The following is a 22,814-nucleotide window of genomic DNA, read 5'->3' on the forward strand; positions in this document are numbered from 1 at the left end:
TAGTTCTCCTTGGGGTTACTATGGCCCCCGCCTCACTAAACACCCACTCTGATGCCACACTACTGGCCAGGCAGGACAGCTTTTCCAGGGTAAACTCTGCTAGTTGCAGCCACAAATCCAGTTTGGCTGCCCAGAAGACAAGCGGATCTTCAATGTGGGTTGGCAGGGTCATGTCCAAGGATGCTACCACCTGCTGGTCCAGGTCCTGCTCAAGGTCTACCTGCCGCTGCTGATTAGTTGCTTCACTATGAGGGAGAAGAAAGATACTCCTCCTCGACTATAGACTCAGGCTGCTGCTGATGGAGCTGGTACTGCTCCTGCCACCCCACCCCTCCAGAGCAGCCATGGCAGTGGAATGCAAGCATAGAGGGCCCCCACAGTCAGACCTGTGGGAGTATGGACGATGGCGCAGATAGGCATCAGCCAACTGACTAAGTAGGATGTCTCTGTAGTAGGTCAGTTTGTCCTCCCTCTCAGTGGGTGTAAAAAACGCCCCCATTTTGTGCCAGTAGTGAGGATCCAACAAGGTGGAGAGACAGAAATCCTACCCCTGCCCAATGGTGACAATTCGGCAGTCACTACACGAGCAAGTGAGCATGCATCGTGTAATTTGCGCAAGTGACTCGGATTGACTCCATGCCTCCATCTCCACTGCAGACTGCTATGGTGTGTCTAAGTCCTCTGTCTAGTCTTTCTCATCACCCTGTAGCTCCTCTGGCTGCTTCTGTTCCTCCTCTCCTGTCAGCTGAGTATTAAAACCACCCATTTCGCTACACAATGCCTGTGCTCCAATGTCCCCCTCCTTCTCCTCCTCCTCTTCCAGTTTAGCCCCACAGGGCTCATGTGGCCGTGAGATGTAGGCACCACGTCTCCAGTGCCCTGACCAGCCATTGTTTCCACCATCTGTTAAAGGAAATGAAGCAGTGGAATGATGTCGTTCATCCCGTAATCCTGGTGACAAATAATGTGGCTGTCACGATGCCGGCTGGCAGGAGGTGGATCCTCTGTGCCAGAGAGGGATAGCGAGGACCGTGCTAGTGGACCGGTTCTAAGACACTACTGGTTTTCACCAGAGCCCGCCGCAAAGCGGGATGGTCTTGCTGCGGCGGTAGTGACCAGGTCGTATCCACTAGCAACGGCTCACCTCTCTGGCTGCTGAAGATAGGCGAGGTACAAGGGAGTAGGCAGAAGCAGAGTCGGACGTAGCAGAAGGTCGGGGGCAGGCGGCAAGGTTCGTAGTCAGGGGAGATAGCAGAAGTTCTGGTACACAGGCTTTAAACACACAAAACGCTTTCACTAGGCACAAGTGCAACAAGATCCGGCAAGGAAGTGCAAGGGAGGAGGATAGATATAGTCAGGGACCAGGTGGAAGCCAATTAAGCTAATTGGGCCAGGCACCAATCATTGGTGCACTGGCCCTTTAAGTCTCAGGGAGCTGGCGCGCGCGCGCCCTAGAGAGCGGAGCCGCGCGCGCCAGCACATGACAGCAGGGGACGGGAACGGGTAAGTGACCTGGGATGCGATTCGCGAGCGGGCGCGTCCCGCTGTGCGAATCGCATCCCCAACGGCCATGACAGAGCAGCGCTCCCGGTCAGCGGGACTGACCGGGGAGCTGCAGGGAGAAAGACGCCGTGAGCGCTCCGGGGAGGAGCGGGGACCCGGAGCGCTAGGCGTAACAGTACCCCCCCCCTTAGGTCTCCCCCTCTCTTTATCCGGTAACTGCCTCCCCTGGGATGAGGACACCGGGAAAGGATGGAGGGATTCCTCAACGGCAGGCAGAACAGCAGGAGTAGGAATGGGGAGAGAGGGCAGAGGGCGAGACCTGGCACGGGGCAGTGTGACACCAGGACGAGGGCCATGCGGGGACACAGGGGCTTGCCTGATGGGACTGGGAGGGGGGGAGAGGCATTTCCTGTGGCAGGCAGAGTCCTTAATGACCTTAGGGGGACCGGATACAGGAGGAACCACAGGGTCACGGCAGGGAGTACTGGGAACCGGTTGAAGGCAGTCCTTGGAACAAGAGGGGCCCCAACTCTTGATCTCCCCAGTGGACCAATCCAGGGTTGGGGAATGGTGTTGAAGCCAGGGTAGTCCAAGGAGAACTTCAGAAGTGCAATTAGGAAGGACCAAGAATACAATTTCCTCGTGATGAGGTCCGATGCACATTAGGAGGGGCTCCGTGCGGAAACGCACGGTGCAATCCAACTTGGCTCCGTTGACCGCGGAAACGTGGAGTGGCTTGACAAGACGGGTCACCGGAATGCGGAATTTATTCACTAAGGACTCCCGAATAAAATTCCCAGAAGCTCCAGAGTCCAGGCAGGCCACGGCTGAGAGAGAAGAACTGGCTGAAGTAGAAATCCGAACAGGCACCGTGAGACGTGGAGAAGCCGACTTAGCATCAAGAGACGCCACACCCACGAGAGCTGGGTGCGAGCGTGCGTTTCCCAGACGTGGAGGACGGATTGGGCAATCCACCAAAAAATGTTCAGTACTGGCACAGTACAGGCAAAGATTCTCTTCCTTACGGCGATTCCTCTCTTCCAGGGTCAGGCGAGACCGATCCACTTGCATGGCCTCCTCGGCGGGAGGCCTAGGCGCAGATTGCAGTGGAGACTGTGGGAGAGGTGTCCAGAGATCTAAGTCTTTTTCCTGGCGGAGCTCTTGATGCCTCTCAGAAAAACGCATGTCAATGCGAGTGGCTAGATGAATGAGTTCATGCAGGTTAGCAGGAGTCTCTCGTGCGGCCAGAACATCTTTAATGTTGCTGGATAGGCCTTTTTTAAAGGTCGCGCAGAGAGCCTCATTATTCCAGGATAGTTCAGAGGCAAGAGTACGGAATTGTATGGCGTACTCGCCAACGGAGGAATTACCCTGGACCAGGTTCAGCAGGGCAGTCTCAGCAGAAGAGGCTCGGGCAGGTTCCTCAAAGACACTTCGAATTTCCGAGAAGAAGGAGTGTACAGAGGCAGTGACGGGGTCATTGCGGTCCCAGAGCGGTGTGGCCCATGACAGAGCTTTTCCAGACAGAAGGCTGACTACGAAAGCCACCTTAGACCTTTCAGTAGGAAACTGGTCCGACATCATCTCCATGTGCAGGGAACATTGCGAAAGAAAGCCACGGCAAAACTTAGAGTCCCCATTAAATTTGTCCGGCAAGGACAGGCGGAGGCTAGGAGTGGCCACTCGCTGCGGAAGGGGTGCAGGAGCTGGCGGAGGAGATGGTTGTTGCTGCTGTAGCTGAGACTGAATCTGCTGTAGTTGTGACTGGAGTTGCTGTGTCATGGTGGTCAAGTACGACAGCTGGTGATCTTGTTGGGCGATCTGACGAGCTTGCTGGGCGACCAGCGTAGGGAGGTCAGCGACAACTGGCAGAGGAACTTCAGCGGGATCCATGGCCGGATCTACTGTCACGATGCCGGCTGGCAGGAGGTGGATCCTCTGTGCCAGAGAGGGATAGCGAGGACCGTGCTAGTGGACCGGTTCTAAGACACTACTGGTTTTCACCAGAGCCCGCCGCAAAGCGGGATGGTCTTGCTGCGGCGGTAGTGACCAGGTCGTATCCACTAGCAACGGCTCACCTCTCTGGCTGCTGAAGATAGGCGAGGTACAAGGGAGTAGGCAGAAGCAGAGTCGGACGTAGCAGAAGGTCGGGGGCAGGCGGCAAGGTTCGTAGTCAGGGGAGATAGCAGAAGTTCTGGTACACAGGCTTTAAACACACAAAACGCTTTCACTAGGCACAAGTGCAACAAGATCCGGCAAGGAAGTGCAAGGGAGGAGGATAGATATAGTCAGGGACCAGGTGGAAGCCAATTAAGCTAATTGGGCCAGGCACCAATCATTGGTGCACTGGCCCTTTAAGTCTCAGGGAGCTGGCGCGCGCGCGCCCTAGAGAGCGGAGCCGCGCGCGCCAGCACATGACAGCAGGGGACGGGAACGGGTAAGTGACCTGGGATGCGATTCGCGAGCGGGCGCGTCCCGCTGTGCGAATCGCATCCCCAACGGCCATGACAGAGCAGCGCTCCCGGTCAGCGGGACTGACCGGGGAGCTGCAGGGAGAAAGACGCCGTGAGCGCTCCGGGGAGGAGCGGGGACCCGGAGCGCTAGGCGTAACAGTGGCTTCCTCAAAGGGCCTAAGCAAATGACAGGTGTCATGTATGAGCTGCCACTGGTTGACATCAAAGTTACACAGGGGAGTCCCCCTATCCGCTTGGATCATCAAGTAATCGTTGATGGCCTGTCTCTGTTCGTATAGTCGGTCTAACATATGGAGGGTGGAATTCCAACGGGTGGAAACTTTGTATATCCGACTATGTTGGGGGATGCTGTTCTGACGCTGCAGCTCAAGGAGGGGGTGCTTTGCAGTGTACAAGTAGCTGAAGTACATGCAAAGTTTCCTGGTCATTGTTCGGATGTCTTGCAGATGGGTGTAACCCTTTAGGAACTGCTTGACAACCAGATTGAACATGTGTGTCATGCAGGGCGCATAGCTCAGGCTTCCTGGACACAGCGCAGACAAGATATTCTTTGTGTTGTCGGTCACCATGGTTCCCATTTTTCCCATGATTTGGTTTCTTGACGAATCACTTTCAGCAGTTCCTCCCCTATGTGACTCAGTTTGCCAAGGCAAACCAGGTGAAGAACAGCGTGACACCACTGTGCCCTGCACACTTGGTATGCTGGAGGAGCACTGTGACTTGTCCGTGCAGTGGAGGCTGAGGACATAGTGGAGGATAAGGAGGCAGAGTCGTACATTGTCACAGGACCAACGGCGTGAGAGCGTGGAGGCGGAAACAGCGTTACCTGGCCAAGTTGCTGGTGTGGCTGTGCAGGAACCACATTCACCCAGTGGCTGTAAATGACATGTATTGTCCCTGACCGTAGTTACAGCTCCACACGTCGGCGCTGACGTGCACTTTGGTACACACCGACAGGCTCAAGGACTGGCCCACCTTCTGTTCTACATATTTGTGCAGGGCTGGTACTGCCTTTTTTTTTTTTTAAAGACATTATGGCTTGGGACTCTCCACCTTGGCTCGGCACAAGCCCTCCAAAAGGTGCAGAGTCCACCACTTGAAAAGGGAGAGACTGCACCACCATCACATTCAGTTTCTGCACCATTGGATAAGTGGGCACATACTGCTGTCTCATGGAAATCGCTTCAGTGATTGATTGCTGCCGGAATGACTGACGAGTAGGAGGACCAGGAACATCTGGACCAACAGAAGATGGGAATGACAGACAGCTCCCTTATTTTTTACAGTAAAACACCCCAGTATGGTTGCAACAGAAAAAGTGTACTCTCTTTATCTGAACTGTCCCTGCCTGCATTATGGTTGTTTGCAGTCTTTGAATGGGGAGTGCTCCCAGTTCTTAACTCAATTGTCAGACTCTGAAACAACCTCTGAACTGTCCCTGACTGCACTATGGTTGCTTGTAGTCTTTAAACTCTCCCTGCCTGCCTGTCTGCAGTAATGCGGGCTTGAGGTCAATTGGTTTCCCCTGTGCTAATCTGTATTGTCAGTAATGCTGATTAGTGACCACATAGCATCTGCTCTCTCTGCAGCCAGAACGAATGTGGGCTTGAGGTGAATGGATTAGCTGCTGTAAAGATCTGTATTGTCAGTAACGGTGATTAGTGTGCACACACAGTCTCTGCTCTCTCAGCAAAACGTCCAAATGCTCATCTTCGGCAATGGCTACCGAATATATAGGGCTGTGACATCACAGGGCTGGCTGCTGATAGACTGCATGCCGCCATGTGATTCAGGGTGATGCCACCTAACTGCCTTCCCTGACTCCCTTTCAGCATGTCCTCACACGTGCAGGCATTTTAGCCCCTCGGTTCGCAAAGCATGAGGAAATTTAGATTAGTTCAGAATCAAATTTTTCATGAAATTCAGAACGAATTCGACTTCGTTAGCTTCGATTCGCCCATCTCTAATGATAGCGAAAACTTTACAAATCCTGGATAACCACTTCAAGTTGTTACTGTTCATGTGTTCCATTAAGCACATTGGAATTTTAGCAAATTATGTATGAAGGCTCATTTTTTGTGCCGTGATCTTTGCTTTTTATCGGTACCATTTTTGATTTGATGGGACTTTTTGATCACTATTATTCTATATTTCTGGGATATGATGGGACCAAAAATGAGCACTTGTGGACTTTGGTATTGCTTTGAGTTAATGCAGTTCACTACGCGGGATTGTTAACATTAACTTAGTTTAGACAATTCTGCACATGGCAATACCAAATATGCTTATTTTAATTTTTATTTCATTTTTTCTATTTGGAAAATGGGTAAAGGGAAGTGATTTGAAGTTTTATTAGGGGGGGGGGGGAGGCTTTTTATATTAATTAGCATTCATCAGTTAGATAATAATGCATGTTCCAAACCAGAAAGCCTTTCATATCTGACCCCAGGAAAGAACAAGGTGAAAGATTCTATGACTTCCTATAATATTCTCAGCATTTTCTTCTCGTCCAACTACTGATGGACTTTTAGAAACATAAAGCTAGTCATTGACTTCTGGCCTCTGATTTTTCCAATTCTATTGTATTTTCGGGGGTTTGTATGAAAGCAGTGACACTTTCCATGGCTTTTGTTTACCAGAGGGCTTCGAGGTCTAGAAAAGTTCCATAACTATCCGCGGTCAGGTCAATAACAAACCATTAGTGAGGGATATTGGATGCAGTAGGTGAAAGAAGAAAAACGGAAAAAAAAACACAAGCCTGTCCGAAGCCTGTAAGAAGCTGTTTAACAAGATGGTAGAAAATCAATTTCAATAACTGAGACCTTAAACCTGCACAATATTATATGTTTATGGCTGAAGTGTGTTTTTAAAACTGCTCTACAAAAAGTGACGGTGGCACATAATTTCAAAAGCATGTCTGGATGCTCGGGGCGGCATCAGTATAAGTCACAGCAAAACAGGTTACACAAAAAATCCATTTGAATTACTTTTACATTTGTGGAAAGCGGAGGCGTTATTATTATTTCATTTTTTTTTCTCTCACCCCCCCCCCACCCCCCTCCATCATCGAAAGTATGGGCTGTCTCCCTTTACTCGAATGTTAAATGACTGAACTTACTAATTCCCATTTTCCTTTTCTCTGGAGGAATAGAGGGATGCACATTAAAGTACATCTTCTTCACAATATAATTCAGCTTCTTTTGTAGGGTATTTAAGTTTTTTTCCCTTGAAGGAACAAACTTAATTACATTCAATCTGGGGAAAACATTGGTTTGGGTCTATCTTCTGTGTTCTGCGCAGTCTGCTGTGGGCTACACACTAAACAATCTTAAATGGAGTTTTGTGCATTATGTTCATAAAAATATAAATTTAACCAAAGTCAGAGAGTTTATTGTAAAGTATCTATCTATGAATATATTAACTACAGTATCAAAGTACATACAATAGTATGCGCATTTAGTTATCTCATCTATCTTTTATATCTATCTATCTCATATCTATCTATCTCTTATCTATCTATCTCATATCTATCTATCTCTTATCTATCTATCTCATATCTATCTATCTCATATCTATCTATCTATCTCATATCTATTTATCTCATATCTATTTATCTCTTATCTATCTATCTCTTATCTATCTATCTCATATCTAGCTATCTCGTATCTACCTATCTATCTCGTATTTATCTATCTCATATCTATCTATCTCGTATCTATCTCATATCTATCTCATATCTATCTATCTATTTATCTATCTCATATCTATCTATTTATCTATTTATCTCATATCTATCTATCTATCTCGTATCTATCTATCTCTTATCTATCTATCTATCTCATATCTATCTATCTCATATCTATCTATCTATTTATCTATCTCATATCTATCTATCTCTCTATTTATCTATCTATCTATCTATCTCTTATCTATATATTCATCTATCTATTTCTATCTTTCTATCTATCTCCTATCTATCTATCTATCTATCTATCTATCTCTATCTGTCTCATATCTATCTATCTATCTCATATCTATCTCTTATCTATCACTATCTATCTATTTCATATCTATCTATCTCGCGTGAGAAAGGCGGCGCGAGGCCGCAGAAACGTCACACTTTTGTGTGCTGTGATCCTTTCCAATGGATTGATGTTGGATTCCCTGACCAGGAACCATATGATGGCGTGCACCTTATTCTAGTGATACATGGCCGGATGTGCTGTTCTTCTGGACTTCTGTATCTATCTATCTATCTATCTCTATCTGTCTATTTCATATCTATCTATCTATCTCATATCTATCTGTCTATTTCAAATCTATCTATCTCTATCTGTCTATTTCAGATCTATCTATCTCTATCTGTCTATTTCATATCTATCTATCTATATCTATTTCATATCTATCTATCTATGTATCCACACCAGAAAAAAAGAAGATACCACAGCACTCCAATATGAATAAACGTGGGTGAAGCTTATTGACCTGACATCAAATGCAACGTTTCGGCTGCCCGCTTGCAGCCTTTTTCAAGCTCCGTCGGAAGCGGGCAGCCGAAACGTTTCTTCTGATGTCAGGTCAATAAACTTCACCCACGTTTATTTATATTGGAGTGCTGCGGTATCTTCTTTATTGGTGTGGATATCTACTCGGGACCTGGGACATTCCACTGCCGGTACCTGTTGGTACCTCATCTGTGTGGTAGTGCTGCTCTACTGGTATACTTTGGCTATCTATCTATGTATCTATCTATCTACAGGAAGATATAGCAGAGTAGCAGCACAATCAAAATAAAAAAAATAGTAATAAAGTGGTGCAAGTGGCCAGATGACTCCGGTCACAGGTCCAAAATCCAGAAAAAATCTATCTATCTCTTATCTATGAAACGTTCAGTCCGGTCGACCACGGTTTTAGGTCCGGTTGTAAAAGCGCACACGGGGCAAAAATGAGCCGACCGGACTGAACGTTTCACTGCGGTCGGCTCATTGAAATGGATTACATACGGGAGTGCCAAGAAAGGCATACGGGAGCACAAGTTTTTAGCTCTCCCCTGCCGTATGCGCTCCCGTATGGGGGAAAACGTAATGGGAACCCAGCCTATCTCTTATCTTTCTATCTATCTATCTCATATCTATCTATCTCTTATCTATCTATCTATATCATATCTATCTATCTATCTCATATCTATCTATCTCATATATATCTATCTATCTCTTATCTTTCTATGTATCTATATCATATCTATCTCATATCTATTTATCTATATCATATCTATCTTTCTCATATCTATCTATCTATCTATCTCTTATCTATGTATATATCTCATATCTATCTGTCTTCTATCTATCTACCTATCTATCTATCTATCTATCTATCTATCTATCTCTCGTATCTATCTATCTCTTATCTATGTATATATCTCATATCTATCTATCTATCTCTTATCAATGTATCTATCTATTTATCTCTTATCTATCTCATTATCTATCTATCTATCTATCTCATATCCATCCATCTATCTATCTCTTATCTATGTATCTATCTTTCTATCATCTATCTCTCTCATTACCTATCTATCTCATATCTATCTATATCATATCTATCTATCCCTTATCTATCTATCTATCTCATATCTATGTATATATCTCATATCTATCTATCTATCTATCTATCTACCTATCTCTCTTATCTATCTATCTCTTATCTATGTATATATATATATATATATATATATATATATATATATATATATCATATCATATCATATCTATCTATCTCATCAATGTATCTATCTATTTATCTCTTATCTATCTATCTCATTATCTATCTATCTATCTATCTCATATCTATCTCATATCCATCCATCTATCTATATCTTATCTATGTATCTAAGTATCTATCTATCTATCTCTTATCTATCTATCATCTATCTATTTCTCTCATTACCTATCTATCTCACATCTATCTATCTTTCACATGTCTAACCTATCTTTCTATCTGTCTATCTATTTGATATTTATCAATTTAATATATATATATATATATATATATATCATATTTAATCTAATTATTTATCTACAGATCTCTATATACACTTCTCAACACTGAAAATGTAACATCATTACAACTATAGATATTCTAATGATATGCAAAAGATTAAAAAAATGTAACATCCCATTCTTATGGTTTGTGTAGACAACGTTCAAAGCCATAACTTTGGTATGGGACATCTTATTTCACTTGCAGTACAGAATGGATTACTATACACTATGGTCCATGCGGTGTTAATAGCTTTATATGCAATTAAGGATGCATTAACTACAAATAAGTGGGCAGTAGTGTGTCGGTTGTGTATATTGGTGCAGCAGAGCTGTGTATGTTGGTGCTGCAGAGCTGTGTATGTTGGTACTGCAGAGCTGTGTATGTTGGTGCTGCATCCTTCTGTTATTCATGAGAAGGCAGATTTTCAGGTAGATTTTTTTTTATAAGTCAAAGTAAGGAACCTGTGCTCTACAGCACATTACCATGCAATTTTGTTTTATCTTTTTCTAATTTTCCGTGAAAACAACCACCAAAAATGAAGGTCCCACTTTTGAGTCCCATATCTAACAAGACAACATACGCCTGCTCTGGCTGCATATTCAAGAATGGAAAAATGGTTACAAGGGTTGGAATGAGTAATATCCAGGATAAGCAACAATCTGGGGGGGTCATTATGCGACAGACAAGGAGGGCTGACAAAAAGTGATGCAGTGTTTCACTGCTTGCAGGTTTCTCCACCCTCCACAGGACCCACACTTTCACTCCTGTCGAGAAAGAGCAAAAAGTCATATCATTTTTCACAATGAAAAAAGTTTTGTAAAACTGTGAGATTTCTTGCTCTTTTCCGCCCCACTTGCTAAATCAGCAGGGCTTATGTTAGAAAAGGAATGCTTTTTTAACCAGAACAAGCGTAAAATGTCAGGAAGGGCACAGGGAGCAGCCTTCAAAGTGCTGGGATTTTATGTAGATATATGCGCCTCTACATGGATATGGCGGGGGATTAATTTAGACCGCCATCTTGACAAATCGGAAAAAAACAAAACTTTTTATATGTTGTACATATTGACAAAACATTAACCTTTCTGATATACTTAATAAAAAATGTATCTTCTTTTTATAGAAATCATTGCTTATAATAAAAATAAAAGACCACTAGGGGTCCCCAAACCATCCAGAACATAATCCTGTCCGGCTGCAGCATCATTTTTTTCCCCAGCTGAAGCACAGGCAGAGACAAAGTCCAGTAAATAAGGGCCGGATTAGCACTGCTCTGTGCTCACTCCTGTCCTATCAAACTGCAGCATGAGAACAGAGAGAAGAGGGTTATAGAGCAGCCTGCCGTGATTGGATGAAGAAACCCTGCTCAGCAGACTCAGGGAGGAAGTGAATGCATGGTGAGTGAGGTCAGAATCAGTGATTGCCTCGGACACACCCCTTCCTGAGCAGTGGATGTGAGAATGAGTGAGCAGCAGAACTGAGGGATTCATGAGCCAAATACAGAAGCTAGACAACTAAATAAAAGACATGTAAAGCATCTAGTGAACATATAGAACTGTGGTGACCTGGGGTGTGCAATGGTGATGCAGGGTCTGGTGGTATTAACCCTTGATTTGTCGTGACGCCAGGGTGCGATTTGCTTAGTATAGAAGGCCCTGCCGCCAACCGGCCCAAAAACTGCATGGAATAAATGGAATGTCCACAGCGTGATTCATGAGATAACTGGAACTTTTACTGAACTTCTTATGCTAACAGTCTTTATAAACATACAGTCTCTCTCCGAAGGTAACCGGGATGCAGGTTCCTCACAGGCTTTGCTGGGACCAATAGTCTTTAGCTTTAAGCAGGCCACTGTGCTACTAATTATATGATTTTAGTTGAATAGTAGTCACAAGGAATTTGTAGATAGAGGTTTAGAACTCACAGTTTTAGTGGCTGCTGGTTCTTTAGGCTTTAGCCTAGTTGAGATAAATGGAGATATGCTGATTGTGCTGGCTTGGTAGTCAGGAACAAGAGCAGGAACCAAGAGAGTGCAGGAAAAAGAGAGATCATTTAGTGACTACAGCCCCTAATATACTAGGGGGCTAGACTAATCCCATTGGCTGCAAAGCCTGTAGGTCCTGAACCCAGAGAACTCTGGGTACATCACATGACATTATCACATGACCCAGAAAGGTCCTCAATGTTTTAGTAACATTTATATAAATGTGTAATATTTGTTATGTATTGCTCTTTGCCCATGTTTTTTTCTTTGGCCAATCTTTCCTTTTGTTGTAAATTTCTCAAAAAATTCAATAAAAATCATTTAAACACTAAATATCTGTACAACCATTATAATATATCACGTGACCTAGGTAGGTCCTATACATTTGTACACTATACAGAAATACATTTATATGAGGAGACCAAGGGGCAAGCCCTGCTGGAGAGTCCTGTGGAATGGAGGGACTCTAGCTGAGGGGACTTTAGACAGGGACAGGACAAGGTCCTGTACCGGGACACCACAGAACCATCTTCTTTTTTCTGTGATATGGCAGGTACACTTTTACAACTTTGCAAACCAAATACAGAAAAAAAATTGGTGGCCTTAAAAATAAGAAAAATAAATAAATTTAATAAAAATAGTAACAGTCCTTTATCAATATGAAATTAGATACAAAAATACATGCGTTTAAATGGTAATAGAAAATATATTAATGCACATAATAATGTCTCTATCTATCTATCTATCTATATATATATATATATATATATATATATATATACATACAAGAAAGTTGCAACAGCACTCTAGGTCAAAAAATGGAGGCTCTCAGCGCACTTTTTGATCAAAATGTGTCCCCACATAATAATGTCTCTATCTATCTATCTATCTATCTATCTATCTATCTATATATATATATATATATATATATATATTACACATACATTAAAGATGTTTTTTTCTCTATACACTTCTGTGCAGCTAAGCAATCGTCACTCTCCATTCCCCAGGACATTCAGTATTTATTTTCTGCACATCAGCACTCAGCATTGTGTACCTTCCTAACTACACCGTGGCTCCCTCAATAATAAGTGACACCGTTGTACAATGTGTGCCATTTTACCTGTGCTGGTTATTGACAGATATACCTCTAAAAGTAAATATATTTGGACACCTCTCCTTAGACGAAAGGTGTGCATGGCGCTTTAGAGGTCACAAACGTAAACTGACTAAACTCCTCTGTCACAGCTTGTAAAACCCAATTTACGACTTCGGAAAAATTTAATAGGAACGGTGTACTTTGGCATCCCTGAAAAAACTGCAAGGCTGCCAACACCGGTCAAAAACTTGGCAGGGGCAAGCTAATGCATTCCTTATTTCCCCAATATATCAATGGTTTACAATGAGGTAATATCAGGGAGGCGGGGTTGGGTAGAGCCCATTAAAAATGTTTTATATATATATATATATATATATATATATATATATATATATATTTATATATATATATATATATATATAAAACTCAACGTGTGTATGTATGTATGTATGTATGTGTGTATGTATGTGTGTGTGTATGTATGTATGTATGTGTGTATGTATGTATGTATGTATGTATGTGTGTATGTTCCACAAAAACTTCCCCAACGGCTAAAGATATTAACATGAAACTTGGCACACATGTTACTTATATGTCAACAACAAACATAGGATAGGTGATTTAGCCCTTACTCACTACCATTTGCCAGGGGCGGGGTTTATGTTTAAAGTCCCATACAAGTCAATGGGAAATATATGTTACTGCATAACTTCCAAACGGCTGGAGATATTTCGATAATACTTGGTCACATGTTACTTATATGTCCACTTAAAATATAGGATAGTTAATTTAACCCTTAACTACACACATTTGTGAGGGTCGGGGGTTTTGTTTAAAGTCCCATGCAAATCAATGGGAAATGTATGTTCTCACATAACTTCTGTACGGCTGGATATATTTCAATACCTGGTACACATATTACAGGTCGGGATATGAGCAGGGATGAGAGGTCGACATAGGAGGTCAAGATAGGAGGTCAAGACAGGAGGACGGGATGGTCGGGATAGGAGGTTGAGTTAGGAGGTCGGGATATGAGGTGGAGATAGGAGGACGGGATAAGAAGTCGAGATAGGAGGTCAGGATAGGAGGTCGAGATAGGAGGTTGGGATAGGAGGTTGGGATAGGAGGACGGGATAGGGGGTTGAGATAGGAGGACGGGATAGGAGGTCGGGATAGGAGGTCGAGATAGGAGGTCGGGATAGGAGGACGGGGTAGGAGGTCGGGATAGGAGGTCGGGATAGGAGGTCGAGATAGGAGGATAGGAGGTCAAGATAGGAGGACGGAATAGGAGGACGAGATAGGAGGTCGGGATAGGAGGTTGGGATAGGAGGACGGAATAGGGGGTTGAGATAGGAGGACGGGATAGGAGGTCGGGATAGGAGGTCGAGATAGGAGGACGGGATAGGAGGACGGGATTGGAGGTTAGGATAGGAGGTCGGGATAGGAGGTCAGGATAAGAGGTGGAGATAGGAGAACAGGATAGGGGGTTGAGATAGGAGGATGGGATAGGAGGTCGGGATAGGAGGTCGAGACAGGAGGACGGCATAGGAGGTTGAGATAGGAGGTCGGGATAGGAGGTCGAGATAGGAGGATGGGATAGGAGGACGGGATAGGAGGATGGGATAGGAGGTCGGGATAGGAGGTCGGGATAGGAGGATGGGATAATAGGACGGGATGGGAGGACGGGACAGGAGGACGGGATAGAAGGATGGGAAAGGAGGATGGGATAGGAGGACGAGATAGGAGGTTGGGATAAGAGTGCGGGATAGGAGGTCGGGATATGAGGATGAGATGTGAGGATGGGATATGAGGTCGGGATATGATGACGGGATAGGAGGTCGGGATATGAGGACAGGATATGGGGTTGGGATATTACAACAATATAGGAGGACGGGATATGAAGTCAAAAGCTTCCTCCTTTGTTTATTTTCCTCCTCAACAAGGATTAGGAAGGAAAAACCGGGCAACGCCGGGTACTCAGCTAGTCTATATATATAAAACTCAATGTGTGTGTGTGTGTGTGTGTGTGTGTATGTATGTATGTTCCACAAAAACGTCCAAACGGCTAAAGATATTAACATGAAACCTGGACACATGTTACTTATATGTCAACAACAAACATAGGATAGGTGATTTAACCCTTACTCACCCCCATTTGCCAGGGGCGGGGTTTATGTTTAAAGTCCCATACAACTCTATGGGAAATATATGTTACCGCATAACTTCCAAACAGCTGGAGATATTTCGATAATACTTGGTCACATGTTACTTATATGTCCACTTAAAATATAGGATACTTAATTTAACCCTTAACCACCCCGATTTGTGAGGGTTGGGGTTTTTGTTTAAAGTCCAATGAAAATCAATGGGAAATGTATGTTCACACATAACTTCTGTAAGGCTGGAGATATTTCAATACCTGGTACACATATTACGGGTCGGGATAGGAGGTCGAGTTAGAAGGTCGGGATATGAGGACATGATTTGAGGACAGGATAGGAGGTCGAGATAGGCGATTGGGATATGAGGACGGGATAGGAGCTCGAGATAGGAGGACGGGATAGGAGGTCGGGATAGGAGGTCGAGATAGGAGGTCGGGATAGGAGGTCGACGGGATATGAGGACGGAATAAAAGGACAGGATAGGAGGTGGAGATCGGAGGACGGGATATGAGGTGGAGATAGGAGGTCGGGATAGGTGGAGGGGATAGGAGGAGCGGATAGTAGGGTGGGATAGGAGGTCGAGTTAGGAGGTCAGGATATGAGGTGGAGATAGGAGGTCAGACAGGAGGTCGAGATAGGAGGACCTGATAGGAGGACTGGATAGGAGGTGGGATAGGAGGTCGGGGTATGAGGACGGGATATGGGGTTGGGATATGACAACAATATATGGGGATGGGATATGAAGTCAAAAGCTTCCTCCTCTGTTGATTTTCCTCCACAACAAGGATGAGGAAGGAAAAACCGGGCAACGCCAGGTACTCAGATAGTATATATTTATAAAACTCAGTGTGTATGTGTGTATGTGTGTGTGTGTATGTGTGTGTGTGTGTGTGTATGTGTGTGTGTGTGTATGTATGTATGTATGTCTGTATGTATGTGTGTATGTTCCAGCATCACGTCCAAACGGCTAAAGATATTAACATGAAACTTGGCCACATGTTACTTATATGTCAACATACAAACATAGAATAGGTAATTTAACCCTTACTCACCCCCATTTGCCAGGGGCGGGGTTTATGTTTAAAGTCCCATACAAGTCTATGGGAAATATATGTTACTGCATAACTTCCAAACAGCTGGAGATATTTCGATAATACTTGGTCACATGTTACTTATATGTCCACTTAAAATATAGGATAGTTAATTTAACCCTTAACTATCCCCATTTGTGAGGGTCGGGGTTTTTGTTTAAAGTCCCATGCAAATCAATGGGAAATGTATGTTCTCACATAACTTCTGTACGGCTGGAGATATTTCAAAACCTGGTCACATATTACGGGTCGGGATAGGAGGTCGGGATGGGAGTTCGAGATAGGAGATCGGGATAGGAGGTCGAGATAGGAGGACGGGATATGAGGTCGGGATAGTAGGACGGGATAGGAGGACGGGATAGGAGGACAGGATGGGAGGTCGGGATAGGAGGACGGGATAGGAGGATGCGATAGGAGGTCAGGATATGAGGTCGGGATATGAGGATGGGATATGACAACAATATATGAGGACGGGATATGAAGTCAAAAGCTTCCTCTGTTGATTTTCCTCCACAACAAGGATTAGGAAGGAAAAACCGGGCAACACCGGGTACTCAGCTAGTTACATATAAATATTAGGAGTCGACATAGATATGCTGTATGACTAGGTAATTTTATTAGTTTAAAGCAGTGTTTCCCAACCAGTGTGCCTCTAGCTGTTGCAAAACTACAACTTCCAGCATGCCCGGACAGCCTTCTGCTGTCCGGCATGCTGGGAGTTGTAGTTTTGCAACAACTGGAGGCGCACTGGTTGGGAAACACTGCTTTAAAAAGTATCAATTACAAAGACTTTGGACAGCCCAGAGAAGATGGTTTCTTCCCGTCTCACTGTTTGTTGCATATGACGGACTCCGTAATCTTCCTATAGAAACCATGTCCGGCAGCGAGAGAAGTGCTTGACCGAGTTATTTTCCTGCCTCCTTCTAGCAATAGGTGGAGGACCCTGAACGATTGAAACTAGACACGATAAATGTTTTTTTGACCATGACACTTTGATTATGTAAAATTTTAGTGGTTGAACATTAACCCCTTAAAGACGCAGGACGTAAATGTACGTCCTGGTGAGGTGGTACTTAACATACTAGGAAATACATTTACGTCCTAAGCATAACTGCGAGCATCGGAGCGATGCCCGGATCATGTGCAGCAGGTCCCGGCTGCTGATCGCAGCCAGGGACCTGCCCGTAATGGCGGACATCCGCGATCTCGCGGATGTCCGCCATTAACACCTCAGATCCTGTGATCAATACAGATCACGGCATCTGCAGCATCGCGGTCATTAAAATGGATGATCGGATAGCCCGCAGCGCTGCCGCGGCGATCTGATCATCCAGCACGGCAGATGGAGGTCCCCTCACCTGCCTCTGCTGCCTTCCCGGCGTCTTCTGCTCTGATCTGCTTTCCTGCAGACCAGAGCAGAAGATGACCAATAATGTCCTATACATAGCACTGAACAGTATTAGCAATTGAATGATTACTATAAATAGTCCCCTATGCGGACTATTAAAGTGTAAAAATAAAAGTTAAAAAGTTTTTTTTTTTTTAAGTTAAAAAAATTTGAAAAAACCCCTCCCCCAATAAAAATGTAAATTGTCCCATTTTCACTATTTAACCCCAAAAAGTGTTAAAAAAATATTTTATATACATATTTGGTATCACCACGTGCGTAAATATCTGAAATATTAAAATAAATGTTAATGATACCGTACGGTGAATGGCGTGAACGTATAAATAAAAAAAATCCAAAATAGATGCTCATTTATAAAATTTTATTCCGAAAAAATTTATAAAAAATGGATTAAAAGTTTAATATAAGAAAATATGGTATCAATAAAAAGTACAGATCACGGCACAAAAAATTAGCCCTCATACCGCTGCTTATACGGAAAAACGAATAGTTATAGGTCTTCCAAATGGTTAAAAAGTTTTTTTTAAGCGTAACAGTAATAGAAAAGTATATTATCATGGGTATCATTTTAATCATATTGACCCAAAGAATAAAGAACACATGCCATGTTTACCGTAAATTGTATGGCGTGAAAACGAAACCTTCCAAAATTAGCAAAATTGCGGTTTTCTTTTTAATTTCACCACACAAATAGTATTTTTTTGGTTGCACCAAACATTTTATGGTAAAGTGAGTGATGGCATTACAACGGACAACTGTTCGCGCAAAAAACAAGCCCTCATACTAGTTTGTGGATGAAAATATAAAAGAGTTATGATTTTTTGAAGGCGAAGAGGAAAAAACAAAAAAACTTAAAAACAAAATTGCCTGCATCCTTAAGGTCCAAATGAGCTGCGTCCTTAAGGGGTTAAAATGGTTTCCAGAATATTTACATAATAATAATAATAATAATTATAAAAAAATATATATATAAATAAAAAAATAAATAAAATAAAAAAAATATATATATATTACAATATTCCCTGTTTTTTATGCTAAGTGTGGAGTGAGGTTCCCCATGAAATATGTCCCCCTGTGAATCCTAGTGGGCACCATTTACCAACCTGTCACGGGACGACGGAGATGTTCTCACCCTGAAACATTCGGTGTTGACCTGTTAGCAAGGAGATGTAGTATTACGTAGCTATCATTTAAATAATTGGTTGCCCATGTAACCAATTACATGGGGGCTGCTTTACTAGAGTAGGTGGGACAATAAAGCTTCTGGCCACAATCATGCTGCGGACAGGAGATCTAACCCCCTGCGCCCCCAACAATTACTTTAACATGCATCAAAAAGGGGTACTCCGCTGGAATTATTATTTTTTAAATCAACAGGTGCCAGAAAGTTAAACAGATTTGTAAATTACTTCTATAAAAAAAATCTTAATACTTCCAGTACTTTTCAGCTGCTGTATGTTTCACAGGAAGTTATTTTCTTTTTGAATTTCCTTTCTGCCTGACCACAGTGCTCTCTGCTGACATCTCTGTCCATGTCAGGAACTGTCCAGAGCAGGATAGGTTTGTTATGGTGATTTGCTCCTACTCTGGACAGTTCCTAAAATGCACAGAGGTGTCAGCAGAGAGCACTGTGGTCAGACAGAAAGGAAATTCAAACAGAAAATGACTTCCTGTGGATCATACAACAGCTGATAAGTACTGGAAGGATTAAGATTTTTTAATAGAAGTAATTTACGAATTTGTTTAACTTTCTGGCACCAGTTGTCTTAATTTTTTTTTTCCAGTGGAGTACCCCTTTAAATGCCACTGTCAACGTTGACAGCAAGATCTAAAGTGTTAATAGCCAGCTGCTGTGATCACCGTGTTTTGGCTATTAGCTGTTACGCCGAGCGCTCCGGGTCCCCGCTCCTCCCCGGAGCGCTCGCTACACTCTCCTCACTGCAGCGCTCCGGTCAGATCCACTGACCCGGGGCGCTGCGATACCGCCTCCAGCCGGGATGCGATTCGCGATGCGGGTAGCGCCCGCTCGCGATGCGCACCCCGGCTCCCGTACCTGACTCGCTCCCCGTCGGTCCTGTCCCGGCGCGCGCGGCCCCGCTCCTTAGGGCGCGCGCGCGCCGGGTCTTTGCGATTTAAAGGGCCACTGCGCCGCTGATTGGCGCAGTGGTTCCAATTAGTCTGATCACCTGTGCACTTCCCTATATCACCTCACTTCCCTTGCACTTCCTTGCCGGATCTTGTTGCCATCGTGCCAGTGAAAGCGTTTCCTTGTGTGTTCCTAGCCTGTGTTCCAGACCTCCTGCCGTTGCCCCTGACTACGATCCTTGCTGCCTGCCCCGACCTTCTGCTACGTCCGACCTTGCTTCTGTCTACTCCCTTGTACCGCGCCTATCTTCAGCAGCCAGAGAGGTGAGCCGTTGCTAGTGGATACGACCTGGTCACTACCGCCGCAGCAAGACCATCCCGCTTTGCGGCGGGCTCTGGTGAAAACCAGTAGTGACTTAGAACCGGTCCACTAGCACGGTCCACGCAATCCCTCTCTGGCACAGAGGATCCACCTCCTGCCAGCCGGCATCGTGACATTAGCCGTGGCCCCCAGCTACTGGAATCAACTGGGGGTTGCCGGATGAAGAGCCAGGAGCTCTCGCCATACATTCTTAGGGGCACCATGACAGATAAGATCAGTTATGGGTCACGAATAGTGATGAGTGGCAGGGGCCAAATTCGATCTTGTGATATTTCGCGATTATATGGACGAATATTTGTCCTATGTTCGCGAAATTTGCAGATTCGCTATATTCGTTCCTTTTTTTCAATGCGAAAATTGATAATGAAATTCACATAGTGTGCATGCGCGATTATATCTTTCACCTAAAAGAAGGGAGGGATCAGTGTCCTCCAGAAGTGCCGATATTGGTGAATATCTGCATATTCGCATATACAAAATATTTGTGCTCCACAACGACTCACACAATAAATAATATTGGAGCCTTCTTTGGACCACAAGCTGGAAGCAGGGAGGGATGTTTTGTCGGGTTGTGCCCAGATTCTGTCGCATTGTGCCAGAAATTCTGTCTGTGCCAGAGCTTGTGCCAGAATTTGCGCCATCATTGAAAAAACCCTGACTAACTCTCAATTTTGCATAGAAAACCTGAATATGGGTGTGGCTGCTGGAAAAAGGGGGCGTATTCCCGACATTTTCACAAAAACCCAACATATTCACTAAGGTTTCCGCATAAAATGTGGTGGATTTGAGCTGAGGAAAACCAGACAGATCAGAGCATGTGTAAAAAAAGCAAAGTGTAGGGAAAAGTGGAAAATGTAGGGAAACCTTAGTAAATACCGTGGAAAATTAATTGTAGGGAATTAAAGCCCACAAAGAAACCTACACAACACTCTTAGTAAATAAGGGCCAAAATATCCTTTTGACTTTGATGCTTCTTTACACCATTTTCATTTTGCTGGTTTGTTATTTCAACACTTGTAAAGGGCAGTGTAGTTTGTTTCTAGCATTGTTATGATGTACTAGCTGAGTACTCGGCGTTGCCCGGTTTTTCATTCCTAATCCTTTTTGGGGAGGAAAATAAACAAAAGAGGAAGCTTTTGACTTCATATGCAGTCCTCCCCACATCCCGACCTCCTATTCTGTCCTCCTATCTCGACCTCCTGTCCTGACCTCATATACCGTCCTCCTATCCCGTTCTCCTATCCCGACCTCCTATCCCGACCTCCTATCCCGACCTCCTATCCCGACCTCCTATCTTGACCTCCTATCCCGTCCTCCTATCCTGACCTCCTATCCCGACTTCCTATCCCGTCCTCCTATCCCGTCCTCCTATCTCGACCTCCTATCCCGTCCTCCTATCCCGTCCTCCTATCCCGTCCTCCTATCCAGTCCTCCTATGCCGACCTCCTATCCCGACCTCCTATCCCGACCTCCTATCCCGTCCTCCAATCCCGACCTCATATCCCGACCTCCTATCTCGACCTCCTATCTCAAACTCCTATCCCGTCCTCCTATCCCGACCTTCTATCCTGACCTCCTATCCCGTCCTCCTATCCTGACCTCCTTTCTCGACCTCCTTTCTTGACCTCCTGTCCTGACCTCCTATACCGTCCTCCTATCCCGTTCTCCTATCCAGACCTCCTATCCCAACCTCCTATCCCGTCCTCCTATCCTGACCTCCTATCTCGACCTCCTATCCCATCCTCCTATCTCGACCTCATATCCTGACCTCCTATCCAGACCTCCTATCCCGTCCTACTATCCCGACCTCCTTTCCCATCCTCCTATCTCGACCTCCTATCCCATCCTCCTATCTCGACCTCATATCCTGACCTCCAATCCAGACCTCCTATCCCGTCCTACTATCCCGACCTCCTTTCCCATCCTCCTATCTCGACCTCCTGACCCTCACAAAAAAACCCTGACCCTCACAAATGGGGGTAGTTAAGGGTTAAATTAACTATCCTATATTTTAAGTGGACATATAAGTAACATGTAACCAAGTATTATCGAAATATCTCCAGCCGTTTGGAAGTTATGCAGTAACATATGTTTCCCATTGACTTGCATGGGACTTTAAACATAAGCCCTGCCCCTGGCAAATGGGGGTGAGTAAGGGTTAAAATACCTATCCTATGTTTGTTGTTGACATATAAGTAACATGTGGCCAAGTTTCATGTTAATATCTAGCAGTTTGAAAGTTTTTGTGGAACATACACATATACATACATACACACACGTTGAGTTTTATATAAATAGATATATATAGGTCAGTTTTAATAATTCGTGTCTTCCCATTGCACTAATGTTGGTCAGAGGTTAACCTCATATGTGCACCTGCTGCTGCAATTTAAGCTGCAGAACCACAGAATAGCAGAGTCGTGTACATTTCCTCTGTACAAATGGAAGCCATTTCCGGACCCTGGACAGCTCCTTCTTATGTAGCCTATCTGCCTTGTTCTAAGCTATTGTGTATAGCTGAGTAGAAAGCCTTTATACTGTGCATTTATTGCTTTGACTATTGCCGTACATTCTTTTATAACTATGT

The sequence above is a fragment of the Hyla sarda genome, chromosome 4, assembly GCF_029499605.1.
Source record: "Hyla sarda isolate aHylSar1 chromosome 4, aHylSar1.hap1, whole genome shotgun sequence".
Classification (NCBI taxonomy): Eukaryota; Metazoa; Chordata; class Amphibia; order Anura; family Hylidae; genus Hyla; species Hyla sarda.